The sequence below is a fragment of the Suncus etruscus genome, chromosome 4, assembly GCF_024139225.1.
Source record: "Suncus etruscus isolate mSunEtr1 chromosome 4, mSunEtr1.pri.cur, whole genome shotgun sequence".
NCBI classification, from domain to species: domain Eukaryota; kingdom Metazoa; phylum Chordata; class Mammalia; order Eulipotyphla; family Soricidae; genus Suncus; species Suncus etruscus.
This window is the reverse complement of record NC_064851.1, coordinates 76,812,726-76,826,681: the sequence shown is the minus strand read 5'-3', so window position 1 is coordinate 76,826,681 and position 13,956 is coordinate 76,812,726. Positions and strand designations below refer to the sequence as shown.

Sequence of the window (13,956 nt, the reverse complement as noted above, 5' to 3'; positions counted from 1 at the left end):
AGGGATTCAGACTCCAATCAAATTTGAGGGCTTGGGGGACCATACTTCATGGTATCTGATAGCTACTCCTGGAACAGTACTTGAGGCACTGTCACTGATGTTCAGGAGACTATGCAGTTATAAGTAAGAAATTTGGAACTTCTCATATCTAAATAATATGTTCCATCCCTTTGTGCTCCCACCCAGCTCCTCAGTCTTTGGCTACTTTAGGAAGTCTTGGTAAATGCTTCTTCCAATTGGTGGAGACCAAAGAGGTCACCATATCAAGTTCTTTGGACACAGAGAAAGTTAAAGGTTTAACTGTGAAGACTTGTTTCCACTTACATTTAAGGGCCAATTCCATTAGACACACAGCAATGGGTGAAGAGAAAGAGCTTTATTGGCCACACGTTTGCAGATTGGAAGATGGCCTACTCATGTCTTGAGACACGACATTATGTCTTTATGATCACAAGTATGGATTTTCAGCTCTGCAAGCCCGCGCTCTCCCTTGAACATGTATCTCATGTACTTGCTTTATGTCTCTGATTCCCCTCGACAGGGAAGCCTTTGTTCTCTCTTGAATCATACTTCTTTTTCTCTTTCCTCACAGCTTTCTAAATAAGTTTTAATAAAAACTATCATGCCTCACCAAAAAAGAAAAAAAAAAGAGTTAAAGGGGTTCTCATGAGGGAAGAACAAATGAACTGCAGAGCAGTGGATGCCAGAATGTATAATAAAATGCCCTGGGCTGGTCCCGAGGTGCAACAAATTTTGTCCACAAACCTAAACTAGGTAAATGGCAAGGCTTTTGACAGAAGGGAAGGATGAGACAAGGTATCTAGGATTTGGTGGTTCCCAATTTCTTTGGACCAGTTTCAAAAGGAAAAACGTAAAATATTGACTATTTCAGCTCTTGGAGCCACAGGAGCAGCTGAGGTCTTCAAGGTTGCAGCTTTGCTCTGCAACATACCTCTTTGTGCCAAATTTTGTGGTTTGCTTTTGGTTTTGGGACCACACATAGAAGTGCTTAAGATTTAGTCCTGGTTCTGTGTTCAGAAGTGCTGTTCTAGATACCATATGTGATGCTGGGATTTGAACCAAGGTCAGCCCCATACAACCCAAGTACTCCTGTACTATTCTTGGACCTGTTGCTAAATGATTGAAGCTGAAGCATAGCCTGTCTAGTATCCACTCCATCTTTTCTTTACTTTTCTTTTTCTTTTCTTTCTTTTTTCTTCTTCTGCTTCTTTTTTTTTTTTTTTTTTTGTGTTTTTTTTTGGGTCACACCCGGCAGTGCTCAGGGGTTATTCCTGGCTCCAGGCTCAGAAATTGCTCCTGGCAGGCACGGGGGACCATATGGGACTCCGGGATTCTAACCGATGACGTCTTGTATGAAAGGCAAACGCCTTACCTCCATGCTATCTCTCCGGCTCCTCTTTTTTCTTCTTAATTTTGGGCCATACCAGCAATTATTGGGGATTACTCCTGGCTCTGCACTCAGGAATTATGCTTGACAGTGTTTTGGGGACTATATGGATGCCAGGGATTATTATTTATTTATTTATTTATTTATTTATTTATTTATTTATTTTTTGGTTTTTGGGTCACACCCGGCGGTGCTCAGGTGTCACTCCTGGCTGTCTGCTCAGAATAGCTCCTGGCAGGCACGGGGGACCATATGGGACACCGGGATTCGAACCAACCACCTTTGGTCCTGGATCGGCTGCTTGCAAGGCAAACGCCGCTGTGCTATCTCTCCGGGCCCGCCAGGGATTATTAAAGCCAGGTCAGCCACATGCAAGACAAACTCCCTACCCATTGTACCAGCAACACTTCAACTTTTCCAGGTCTACCTTGTTCTGTTATGGAAGATTTCTTTGGTAGTAAGTGTTAGGGGAGAGGGACTATGGAGAGGGGTACCAGGTAAACTAGTTAATTTAAAAAAAATCCTTTTAATTTTTACTGCAGAAGTGGAACTAGTCAAAATAGATCATAAAACAGGCTGTGGAGGGAAGTAGTGAGCTACATAAGGCACTTCTTTTTTTTTTTTTTTTTTTTTTTTTTTTTTTTTTTTTTGTTTTTGGGCCACACCCGGCGGTGCTCAGGGGTTACTCCTGGCTGTCTGCTCAGAAATAGCTCCTGGCAGGCACGGGGGACCATATGGGACACCGGGATTCGAACCAACCACCTTTGGTCCAGGATCGGCTGTTTGCAAGGCAAACGCCGCTGTGCTATCTCTCCGGGCCCCATAAGGCACTTCTTTAGTGCCTTGAACAGACAAGAGGAAATCACCTTCTTTCACCCTTTAAGCATATGGCCTGAGAACACAGGAAAGTTGGGGCTGGAGCAAGAGCACAGCAGGTTGGGCATTTGCCTTACACGCGGCCAACCTGGGTTCCATCCCCAGCATCCCATGTGACCCACTGAGTTTGCCAGGAGTAACCCCTGAGTGCTGCCAGTGGACCATAAACCAAAAAGAGAAAAATGAACTCAGAAAAGTAGAAGGGACAGGGAGCCCCTGAGCTATGGGGCCTTGGCCAGAGCCCATGTCTGTCCTAGTGACAGAGCAGCAGGTCCCATTAGGGAACCCAGGTTCCATGATCTCCTTTCAAACATTAGATTTGAAAGCTGTGCATAGATCAAGGGCAGCAAAAAACAGGATCTGGTCCTCGTATGCTGGAGGCGAGTGGACAGTGAAGGAAAAGATCAGGTGGTCAGATACTGGACCAAGGACAAAAAAGAGATGCTTAAATTTTTGTTTGGATTTATTTTTGGAGGATGGTCATGCCTGGCAGTTCTCAAGGCTTACTCCTGGCTCTGCACTCAGGGATCACTTGGAGGAAGTGCTTGAGGAACATATGTGGGTGCCAATATTAGAATCGGTGTTGCAGAGCCGGAGAGATAGCATGGAGGTAGGGCATTTGCCTTGCATGCAGAAGGATGGTGGTTCGAATCCCAGCATCAGAGTTTACTCCTGGCTCATTCAGGGATCACTCCTGGCAAGGCTCAGGGAAACCATATGGGGCCCAGGAATTGAACCTGAGTGGGCCACATGCTAGGCCAATGCCCTACCCATTGTTCTATCTCTCTGGCCCCAGTACGCAAACAAGTTGTTTTTTTTTTTTTTTTTTTTTTTTTTTTTTTTTTGGTTTTTGGGTCACACCCGGCAGTGCTCAGGGGTTACTCCTGGCTGTCTGCTCAGAAATAGCTCCTGGCAGGCACGGGGGACCATATGGGACACCGGGATTCGAACCAACCACCTTAGGTCCTGGATAGGCTGCTTGCAAGGCAAACGCCACTGTGCTATCTCTCCGGGCCCGCAAACAAGTTTTTATTTACTTATTTGCTTATGTTTGGAAAGCTCCCCTGCGGTGCTAAGTGGGACCTGGTGGTGATACAAAGGTGATACCTTTGTAGTTTCAGGGAATCAAACCTGGGACCCTGTGTGTATGCAGCCCTCGAAGCTCCCTCCCAGACCTCTGATAATTGTTTTGAAGTAAAAATAGAGTTTATTTTGAGGTTCTAAGGAAGGAGAGGGAGAGCATAATAGATAGGCAGTAACACGCTCAAGAGAACACGGGATTCTCCAAGGCAGAGAGAGCAGCAATACACAACTCAGTGTGAAAGTATGAAAGCCTGAAAATACACATCTCAAAATGGAAGCTGCAACAACATGTCCTGGAGCACAGGCAGCACACATGCACCCATCTGTTTTTATTTGCTTATGAGTCACGTCTAGTAGTGCTCAAGGACTAAGTCTCAGGAGTGATTCTTAGAGGTGTACGGGACCATATGTGGTGCAGTGATTAAACTGAGGTCAACGATAAGCAAAGCAAGTATAGTCTCTTCCTGGCCTTTAACAGTTTTAGTTGTTGTTGCGGTAGTTGAGAGGTAAACGATGAGGGGAGGTAAGGGCCCTTACCTCCAAGGCCCTTACAGGCCATACCTGTCTCTATTTAACAAAATTTGGGGAAACATGTGGTGTTGGCAATCAAACCCAGGCCTTCTGCATGCAAAGCACATGCTAACCATTTTAAGCAATCTTTCTAGTTCCTACTAATATCCTGCTAATAGATACCACTGATAGCCATCAAATCTGGGGACAATGGGGATGATGCTTGGATGATTTTTCTTTTATTATTTTTTCCTTTTTTTTTTTTTTTTTTTGAAACACCTGGTGGTGCTCAGGGGTAACTCCTGGCTCTGTGCTCAGAAATGACTCCTGGCAGGCTTGTGGGACCATATGGGATGCCAGGAATATAACCTGGATTGCCACATGCAAAGCAAACACCCTATCCATTGTGCTATTGCTCCAGACCCCAAAGATGATTTTTCTTAGTAATAATTTTTTGTTTTGTTTTGGGGTAACACATAGCAGTGTTCAGCTGTTACTCTTGGCTCTGCGCTCAGCGATCATTACTAAGGGTTCTGGAGGATCATATAGAATGCCCGGGATTGAACCCAGGTTGGCTGCAGTCAAGGAAAACGCCGTAACTGCTGTGCTATTGCTCTGGCCCTTAGTAATAGTATTGCATTTCGGAGTGGTAAATTTTGATACACATCTTTTTTTTTTTTTTTTTTTTTTTTTTTTTGGGTCACACCCGGTGGCGCTCAAGGATTACTCCTGGCTCTACACTCAGAAATCACTCCTGGCAGGCTCAGGGGACCATATGGGATGCCGGGATTTAAACCACTGTCCTTCTGCATGCAAGTCAAATGCCCTACCTCCATGCTATCTCTCTGGCCCCTAAAACATCTTATATTTTAGGGGTAACTACTTTTACCACTGCATTTTCCAGACCTATTCTATTCATATCCAGGTTGACATACACTTTGTTGCTGTCTTTGGCCACACCCAGATGTGCTCAGAAATCACTCCTGGTGGAATTTGGGGAACCATATGTGGTGTCAGAGATCAAACATATGTTTACTGTCTGCAAGGCAAGCTCCCTTTCTGCTGTACTACTTTTCCAGCATATATAAACATATATGTAATATATACATATGTATATATACATAAATTTAATAGTAAAAATGGTTTATAGTGTATCAGATCTGTAATGCTATCTTGCTTGATCCTGCCACAGACTTTCTTTTGTATCTATATAGAGTATCTTCCATTGTTTTTACTGCTAGAATCTGAGGATACCCACTAACACTTCAATTTTACTTAGTTTTGGTTTTAGGGGCCACCCATGGCATGGCAGCAGTCTGGCTGTACCTTAGCCAGTGCTAGGAGCTGGCCATGTGGTATGTTTTTGATTGAACTCAGGTCTCCTTCCTACAAAGAATGTGCTCCTACCCATTGAATTCTTTCTGGTCCTTCTATTAGATGGTGATGAGTGTGTGTGTGTGTGTGTGTGTGTGTGTGTGTGTGTGTGTGTGTGTGTGTGTGTTGCCTGGGACCAAATTCAGATCTCAGGCATTTTAGGGTAAGACTTCTTAGCATTGACCCACAGTCCCTCACATCTTCCTCCTTTCTAAAGCCTCTATAGTATTTCATAGTATATTATTCATTTAGCTATTTCCAAATTCTTCCAATTTCTTTTACTGTCATGAACCATTTTGATAAATGGTAATAGTTTTGGGTGAATAAATATATGGGAGAAAATTAAGAGATTTCAGGTAATCAAACTTTTTTCCAGGCAAGTTTTTTTTGTTTGTTTGTTTATTTGGTTTTGGCCACACCTAGTGGTGTTCAGGGGTTATTCTTAGCTATGTGCTCAAAAATGACTCCTGGCAGGCTTGGGGGACCATATTGGATTGAACTCAGGTCAGCCACATGCAAGGCAAACACCCTACCCTCAGTGCTATGGCTCTAGCCCTTTAGAGGATGTGGTTTTTTTGTTTGTTTGGTTTTGTTTTTTGGACCACACACACCCAGTGGCACTCAGGTGTTACTCCTGGCTCTGCACTCAGAAATTACTCCTGGTGAAATCAGGGGACCACCATATGGGATGGATGCCAGGAAATCAAACCTGTATCCATCCTGGGTTGGTCTTGTGCAAGGCAAATGCTGTACTATCGCCCTGGCCCCATAGAGATTTTTGGATTCACAGCTTCTTTTTGGTTTGTTTTTTGGGCAAACTAGTGGTCTTCAAGGTGTGATGCGCAGGAGTTATTCCTGGCTCTGCACTTAGTAATCATTCCTGGCAGTGTTGAAAGACATTTTAAATGAGCCTGGAGATAAAGTAAAGTGAGTAAGGCACTTGCCTTCCACATGGCCAACCCAAATTCAATCCCCAGCACTCCATATAATCCTCCAAGTACTGCCAAGAATAATTCCTGAGTGTAGAGCCAGCCAGGAGTAATTCCCAAGCATTGTCACATTTGCCCCCAAACAGACAAATTAAGTAAATACATAATGTTTTAAAATTTGTGGCTCATTTACTTAAGCAGTGTATGTCTCTTATTTTTTCTCTTCATTGGACTCTGATAGGCTATTCTCTCAGCTTCCCCTTGCTCTTGGCTTCCTGCCTGTCACTATGGTTCTGAGCCCAATAAGGATTCCTGAGTACTGGCCTGAGGGCACCCCTCTGGGCATGGGGGCCCTGGTGGCTACAGTGCCTCCAGCCAGCACTTGGGACTCAAGAATGAGCTCTGGTTTAGCATTTGTTTTGTAAAAAACTGGAAATTGAGAGTGGGATTGCAACAGTTTGTAAGCTCCCTCCTGAATATTTCTTATTGCAGAATTTTCTTGTGCAAGCCAGATCTGCAGATAAAATCAGGTCTTAATGGATACTTAAGCGGCTCTAAATGAGTTCTTCTACACATAAGAAAAACTTCCCACAGAAAGGCTCAGCAGTTTTTCATGTTGAACCTCATTGCCCCTCAATTGACTTGTGTTCGGCATTTACCTGCTCCGGGTCCTCACATCCCCATCCCCTAGATCCTATATACGAGGGTTAAAACTAAACTCCTAGAATTCAACTTTCCAACCAAATGCTGTTTTGCAAGGTAGTTAGTAAGGTTTATGTATTTCTCTGAGAGTTCTATTTAATAAAGTTAATACATGCTATACTGCCCTCCTCTTTCCCCCTTTTTCTGTTGTGAGTATTCATGGCATCTAGAACTGCCATCTACTTCTGTTTGGATTTGAAAACTTGGCAAAATTATACAACCAGCAGCCAAGAAATAAAGAGGAAATGTCTCACAAGTAACATTGAAATCTGTTGTATTTTAAGACTTAACTACTTGAGGAAAATGATACTACTTAAATATTGTCTTGATTACTATAAATATATTTTAGCTATCTATGATTAAAAAAAAAAAAACAAACCAAACCCTGGATACCAGAGTGGTAGTACAGCTGGTAAGGTGCTTGCTTTGCAGGCTACTGACCTGAACAATCCCTGGCATCCCATATGGTCCCTGAGACTGCCAGGAGTAATTCATGAGCATTGTCAATGTCTCCCAAAAACAAACAAAAATACTAAAACTTTAAAAGTGGGCTAGAGGAAAGGAACTTGTCTTGCATCCAGCCACACTATTTGGGACCGTGATTCAAACCCCACATACGGCCACCTGAGCACACTGGGGGTCACTTCTTTTTTTTTTTGTTTTGCTTTTGGGCCACACCACACTTATTGATGCTCAGGGGTTACTCCTGGCTATGTGCTCAGAAATCGCTCCTGGCTTGGGGGGACCATATGGGATGCTGGGGGATCAAACCGCGGTCTGTCCTAGGCTAGCACTTACAAGGCAGACGCCTTACCTCTAGTGCCACTGCTCCAGCCCCTGGGGGGGGGTCACTTCTGAGCACAGAAGCACCTTATGCACCTCCAGGTATGGCACACCTCCCAAGTAAATAAATAAACAGTAGCCTTTAAATCTAATTTTTAGATATTAAATATATGAATATTTAATATTCAGATATATCATGATCAGTAATGGCTATGTAATTTTCCATTTGAGTATAGTTAGGATTTTTTTTTTTGTTTGTTTTGTTTTTGGGCCACACCCGGTGACGCTCAGGGGTTACTCCTGGCTATGCGCTCAGAAGTCGCTCCTGGCTTGGGGGACCATATGGGACGCCGGGGGATCGAACCGCGGTCCGTCTCCTAGGCTAGCGCAGGTAAGGCAGGCACCTTACCTCGAGCGCCACCGCCCGGCCCCATAGTTAGGATTTTTATGGGATTCCTGCACACCTACTATAATTTGAAATCTTGAAAACTTGCACTTTTTTTTTTGGATTTTGGGTCACACCCAGCAGTGCTCAGGGGTTCCTCCTGGCTCTACGCTCAGAAACTGCTCCTGGCAGGCTCAGGGACCACATGGGATGCTGTGATTCGAACCACTGTCCTTCAGCATGCAAGGCAAACGCCCTAACTCCATTCCATCTCTCCGGCCCCTGAAAACTTGCACTTTTAATTAAGAAGTTCGGATCACTTCTCAGCCTTTTGGCTAGGATCAAGTGTAGTATCTGTTCTTTTATTTATTTTTTTTTGTAGTATCTGATCTTATCAGTTTAACATCTGATACGTCATTTATCTGTAGACAAAAATTAAATAGATTTTTGGCACTAGGAAATGGAATAGGAGCTTGCTCCGTCTATCCCACTCACCGACCTGGTATTGCAGTACTTCCAGGAATGGTGCACCAAAAAAAGAAAGAAAAAAAAAAAAGAAATTTGGAGTCTGGAGAGATAGAATAGTGGTAGGGTGCTAGGCTTGCATGCAGCGATCCCGGGTTCAATCCCCAACACTGTTAAGAGTAATTTCTGAGTGCAGATCCAGGAGTAACAACTCTCGGTGTGGCCCAAAATAAGAGAGAGAGAGAAAAAGAGAGAGAAAGAGAGAGAGAGTTGACTCTGATTACATGATCTAGTCTCTCAAGCACTACCAAGAGTGATCCCTGAAACAGACATGGCTTTCCCACTCCAAAAAAGAAAATAAATTACATGTTAAAACAAACAAACAGGAAATTTGGAATTAGGATGTGGTTCCACACACTTGTCTTGCATGTATTTATTGTTAAAGTTGACCAAAGCTGGCTTGGACCCCAATATCAAGTCACCTCTTTTCCAGACTCAACAGTATGAGGTCTGGGCTTCCCTGTCTGGCACCTTCTGATCTCCTGAACACTGCTGGAACATCAAGCAAGGACTAAGCCCTGAGCACAGTAGTGACCCCAGAACAACAATTTCCAAATAGACCTCAGGTGTTTAATTCAGATCTTGACACATTCTTAGGTAATCATTTCTACAGGCTTACCTTGTACATACATTCAAAAACCCTTTGAAGGTAGGTAGTTTCCTTTCCTAGACAGCATTGACTTTCATTTGTATCTGATAACTTATATTTGGAACATCTTATTTTGCTAGTAGATTGACCAATCGGGCAAATCCAGACGCAAAATTTACTGTTCCACTCAAGGAAAGCTTGCAGTTTCTTGAGACATATTTTGAAAAGTCAAATTCTGTCAGTTAAGCACACAGCTTGCCTGGGGTGCTTACTTTTTTTTTTTTTTTTTTTTTTTTTTTTTTTTTTTTTGGTTTTTGGGTCACACCCTGTGACGCTCAGGGGTTACTCCTGGCTATGCGCTCAGAAGTTGCTCCTGGCTTCTTGGGGGACCATATGGGAGCCGGGGGATCGAACCACGGTCTGTCCTAGGCTAGCGCAGGTAAGGCAGGCACCTTACCTCCAGCGCCACCGCCCGGCCCTGGGGTGCTTACTTATGCATAAAATTGTTTGACAAAATTTTGATTTCAAACAAAATGAACGCAGAAATGTTGACTCCTGGTTGTAAATCACAGTATCTAAAATTAAAAAAAAAAAAGATTTACTACTGTTATTTCACTTGTATTTAATTTTTCCCTGAGTTGATACTGTGTTCGACTGGCTAAACAGCCACCTGTTTTATACTTTGCATCTAGTCCACTATTCATAAAAACAAAACAAAACAAAACAAAAAAACAAAACAAAACAAAAACACCCTCACTGATCACTTAACACGTTTTAGCCACTTCAGATAAGTGTGGTATTTTATTTTTTAAATGTAAAGCTGAATTGTTATTATTCCTAACTTCTGCTGGGAAATTCTGATAGATGGAATTTAGACATTAAAACGGTCACATTCATTAGATCCAAGGTAAGACTCAAACTTAAGTGTGTGACCTAAGGACATGTCAAGTTCTTAATAGAAAGCCAAGAGCTTCCATTCTCTTGGCAGGGAATGTATAAATGAACCATTCCCGCCCCCAACCCCCCCCCCCCAGCCCCCGGGAGCCATTCTCCTCCCTTCCTCTCAACGCCCTATTTTAAATGTAGATAGAGCTCCTCAAGTCTTTTGAATTTGAAGGGCTTCTATCTCGGCTCCATTCTTTTCATCATCCTGTTTTGAATGACATCGAGCACGTATGTATTCTTTTATAAAAAAAAAAAAAAAAAAAGACTCCCCCACCCCCACGTATGGCTGGGTTCTCTGGGCCACAAGGCTCATTTTGCATAGCAATCAAGTCTGAAGATCCGTCTCTCCAGATGCATTTCCAGAAGGTTCCTTCAAGGTCTCGGGAGTCTTTCTGAGTTCCCAGCCCCAAAGGGGGAGGAACCTGCAGCATGACGAAATTCCCCCTCGGCGTGATCTGCACGACACGGTAATCGTCCACTAGACGTTGATTCAAACCCTTCCCCGCGCCCGGCCTGCGCGCAGGCTGCATCTGCCTTTGAAAAATCTCTCCTACCTAGTCCCAGTCTCTGGCCGAGCGGGGCCCGGGCCACATGGCAGCCAAGTCGGTTGTGAGCAGATGGAGCATTTGCAATTCTCCTTGTTTATTTTTTTAAGACTTTCTGCGATTGGCAAATGAACGGAATTAAACTTTTTCTTTCTCCCTCTCTTCTTGACTTTATTGATGGATTTATTTTTTTACAAAGAAGTAGTCGAGGGGTGGCCCTGATGGGTGGGGCTCCCCTGACCTTCCCAAACCACACCCCTTGAAGTTTTCAGAGGAAGGAAAAAAAGAAAAAAAAAAAAGCTCGTGGGATAATAATAATTTCCGAGTTCTCACTTTTGACATCGGGACTTAAGAAAAAGCAAAGCAAAGCAGCGGAGCCGGAGCCGGAGCCGGAGCCGGAGCCGTGGCGGCTCTGGCGTGGTGGCTGGCCGGCGTGGTCGGGGCGAGGGCGCGCGCGCTTCGGAGCTCCGAGCTGGGCCAGAAAAACTGAGCTGGGAGTCGGAGGACGGCGGACTCGGACGGAGTTGGAGCCTCCAGACACACACACACACACACACACACACACACACACACACACACACACACACACACACACACACACACACACACACACACACACACGCAGGGCGGCCACCAGGCCCGGGGGAGTGGCCAGCGGCGGCGCTTTCCAGTACTGGGGGGCAGTTCTCCATGCCGGGGCCGGAGAGAGCCACCCGGCGCCGGGCTCTGCGGAGGCTTTTGTGCCGAGGGGCGGCGCGGGGAAACCCTCCGGGGTGGGGAGGACGGGTGCGCTCTGGGCTGGCCCCCAATGCTTTTTTTTTTTTTGGGGGGGGGGAGCTGCGAGTCGAGGGGAGGGGAGCGCCCCGCACGCGCGCCAACCAGCCGTCCCGCGGAAAGCAGCAGCACCAGCAGCAAAGCAAGCACCAAAAAGTAGCGTCCGGAGCAGCTTTGGGCGCGACTAGTCGGGTCCCGAACCCGTTGCGCACGGGGAGCGATGCGACGCGTGGCGCGGGCGGGGGACAATGTTCGGCGGCGCCCGTGGGGTGCGTGGCGGCCACCCCGCAACCCAGCCCGGGCCCACGTGGAGCCGCGCGGCCAGGCGGCGGCCCCGGCGCTAGAGCGCTCTGCGCGCCCCAAAGCTCCCGGCCGCGGCCCGAACGTGCCCTCCGGATCTTGGCGGCGGCGCTTCGGGTCCCGCGTGGTGCGGGCTCGGGGCTCGTCGGGGGCGGGGCGGGTGGCGGGGTGGGGGCGGGGGGGGCGCGTGCCACTGCCGCGGGGGCTCTCGGTGTCCTTGTGCGGAAATGACACACTCGGAGTCCCGTCACGTCACGCGAGAGCGCAGCGCACGGACGGACACACACACACACACAAAGCGGGGCCGAGAGCGCGAGGGCGAGACACAGACACAGACACAGACACGGCGCCCCCAGCACCTCCCCGGGCCGGCCCGGCCCCCCGCGCAGTCGCTCCCCGGCCCCACGTGGCGCCCCGGCTCGGCTCGGGCCCGCTCGGCCAAGTGCACGAACGACCCCGCGTCCCAGGTAAGCGCGCGCGGAGCGGCTCGGGGCGGGCCGGCCGGACCCAAGAGTGGCTGCGGGACACATCCGTGCCGGGTGGGAAGGGGACGCGGTGCCACGAGACGCCACGCCGAGAGAGGCTGCTCCGAGCGCTCGCCTCCCCGACCGGATCCGACCCGACCCGACCCGACCCACGGGCTCGCCGCGCCTCGCCTCGCCTCGCCGCCCCCATTGTGCCGCGCGCTCCTTTGTGCCCGCTCGGAACGCGGCCGCCCCATGGCGTTCCGGGGCAGGAGCACGCGCGCCGCGCCTTGCCGTGCCGCGCCGCGCGGGGCCGGGCCGAAGGGGAGCGCGTGGAGCGCAACGCACCACTCGAGCCGCGCGCGCCACCCCCGTGCCGGGCGCCGCGATGGCGCGGCTGGAAAGCTCCACGGAACCCGCGGTGCTCGACTCGGCCGAGCGCGGCGGGTCCCCAGAGCCGCCCGCCCGCCCGCCGAAAAGGGGCTCGGGGCGCTTGGGGCGCTAGCCGGAGGCCGGAGGCACGAAGGGCCGCGCGCAGGGGACGTCGCCCCCGGAGGGAGAAGGAGCGAGCGAGGCCGGCAGCCCGGAGCCTCCGCGCAGGGACGAGCCCCGCCGCCAGGGGACGCCGCGTGCCCTCCCCACCGCCCGGCTGTCCACGGCGTGGTTCCGCGGTTCCCGCTGCCCAGGAGCTGGAGGCGGGCCCCGCGCTTCGGGGGTGGGGCTGCTTGTGCTCAGCGCAGCTCCGGGCGCCGAGGGGCCTGGCCTTGCCTTGCCTTGCCTTGCCTTGCCGGCCGGGTCCCCGAGCTTGCAAGTGCAGCTGCGACCTGGGTGCCCGGCTCCCCTCGTGACCGTTCCCCCGCCTCCCCTCTCGTCAACGTGGGACTTCTTCCCACGGCAAATTGGTTTTTTCTTTTTGTTTGGTTTTTTTGCTCTCATCCGATCGACGAGGGCCCCTTTGCGTGCCGCGAAGAATTTCCCTTCCCAAGGTGTGGTGTGGTGTATGTATTTGTGCAGAGGGTCATCGAGTCCCACTGCTCAGGTGGACTCGCCTAAAAGTGGTTGAAAACACGCCGAGGCCAAACAGACATGCTGCGTGGAAAAGGGCCGAAGAGTTAGGGATTGGGGAGTCCTACTTGACTTTTTTTGGGGGCATGTTGGGAGAAGGGGTTCCACAGGTTGACTTAGGGCTGACTCCTATCTACATCTGTGCGAAAGATCACGCACGGTGCTGCTCTGGGGGACCTTTATGCATTCCCAGGATTCGAACCCGGGGCGGGCCCTGAGCGCCTTCATTTAAGCACCCTCTCCCATCCCCAGCTCCTCAACGTTTTCGGCATTCTTCGACGAAGTCCCTTAAGTTCTAAGGTGCTGCCCGACCCGCGCTGAAAGGCCAATGAGCCAGAAGTGCAGGAAACTGAGGCTCTCGGAAGTGAGCTGTCCGCTGATCCCCAGAGATAAAGGAAGGCCCTGAGGAGATTCTTTTGTGATGCAGACCCCAACCCCACCTCCTGGGTTTCGTTTGTTTCTCGAAACCGGCCACCCCTAGTTTCCGGTTTCCCATCGCTGTTTCTGGCCCCCTTGGCAGGATTCTTTTGGCTCTCTTTAAGCCTCAGCTCTGAGGTTTTGCACACCTAAGTTTAGATCCTTAGGGCCTTCAGCGTCTGATAATTAATTTAGTAGGTGCTCAGTAAATCCTTCTTACTTGAATGTAGAGCCTCCTCGATTCTAGCAGCTAGCCCTTTCCCAGGAGTGGCAGGGCTTTTG

At 48.7% G+C, this 13,956-nt stretch overlaps 1 pseudogene; it reads left to right on the top strand.

Annotated features, from left to right (window-relative positions):
* Nucleotides 1-8,365: 8,365 nt before the first annotated feature.
* On the top strand, nt 8,366-8,586 carry LOC126008159 (uncharacterized; annotated as a pseudogene).
* The last annotated feature ends 5,370 nt before the right edge of the window (nt 8,587-13,956 follow it).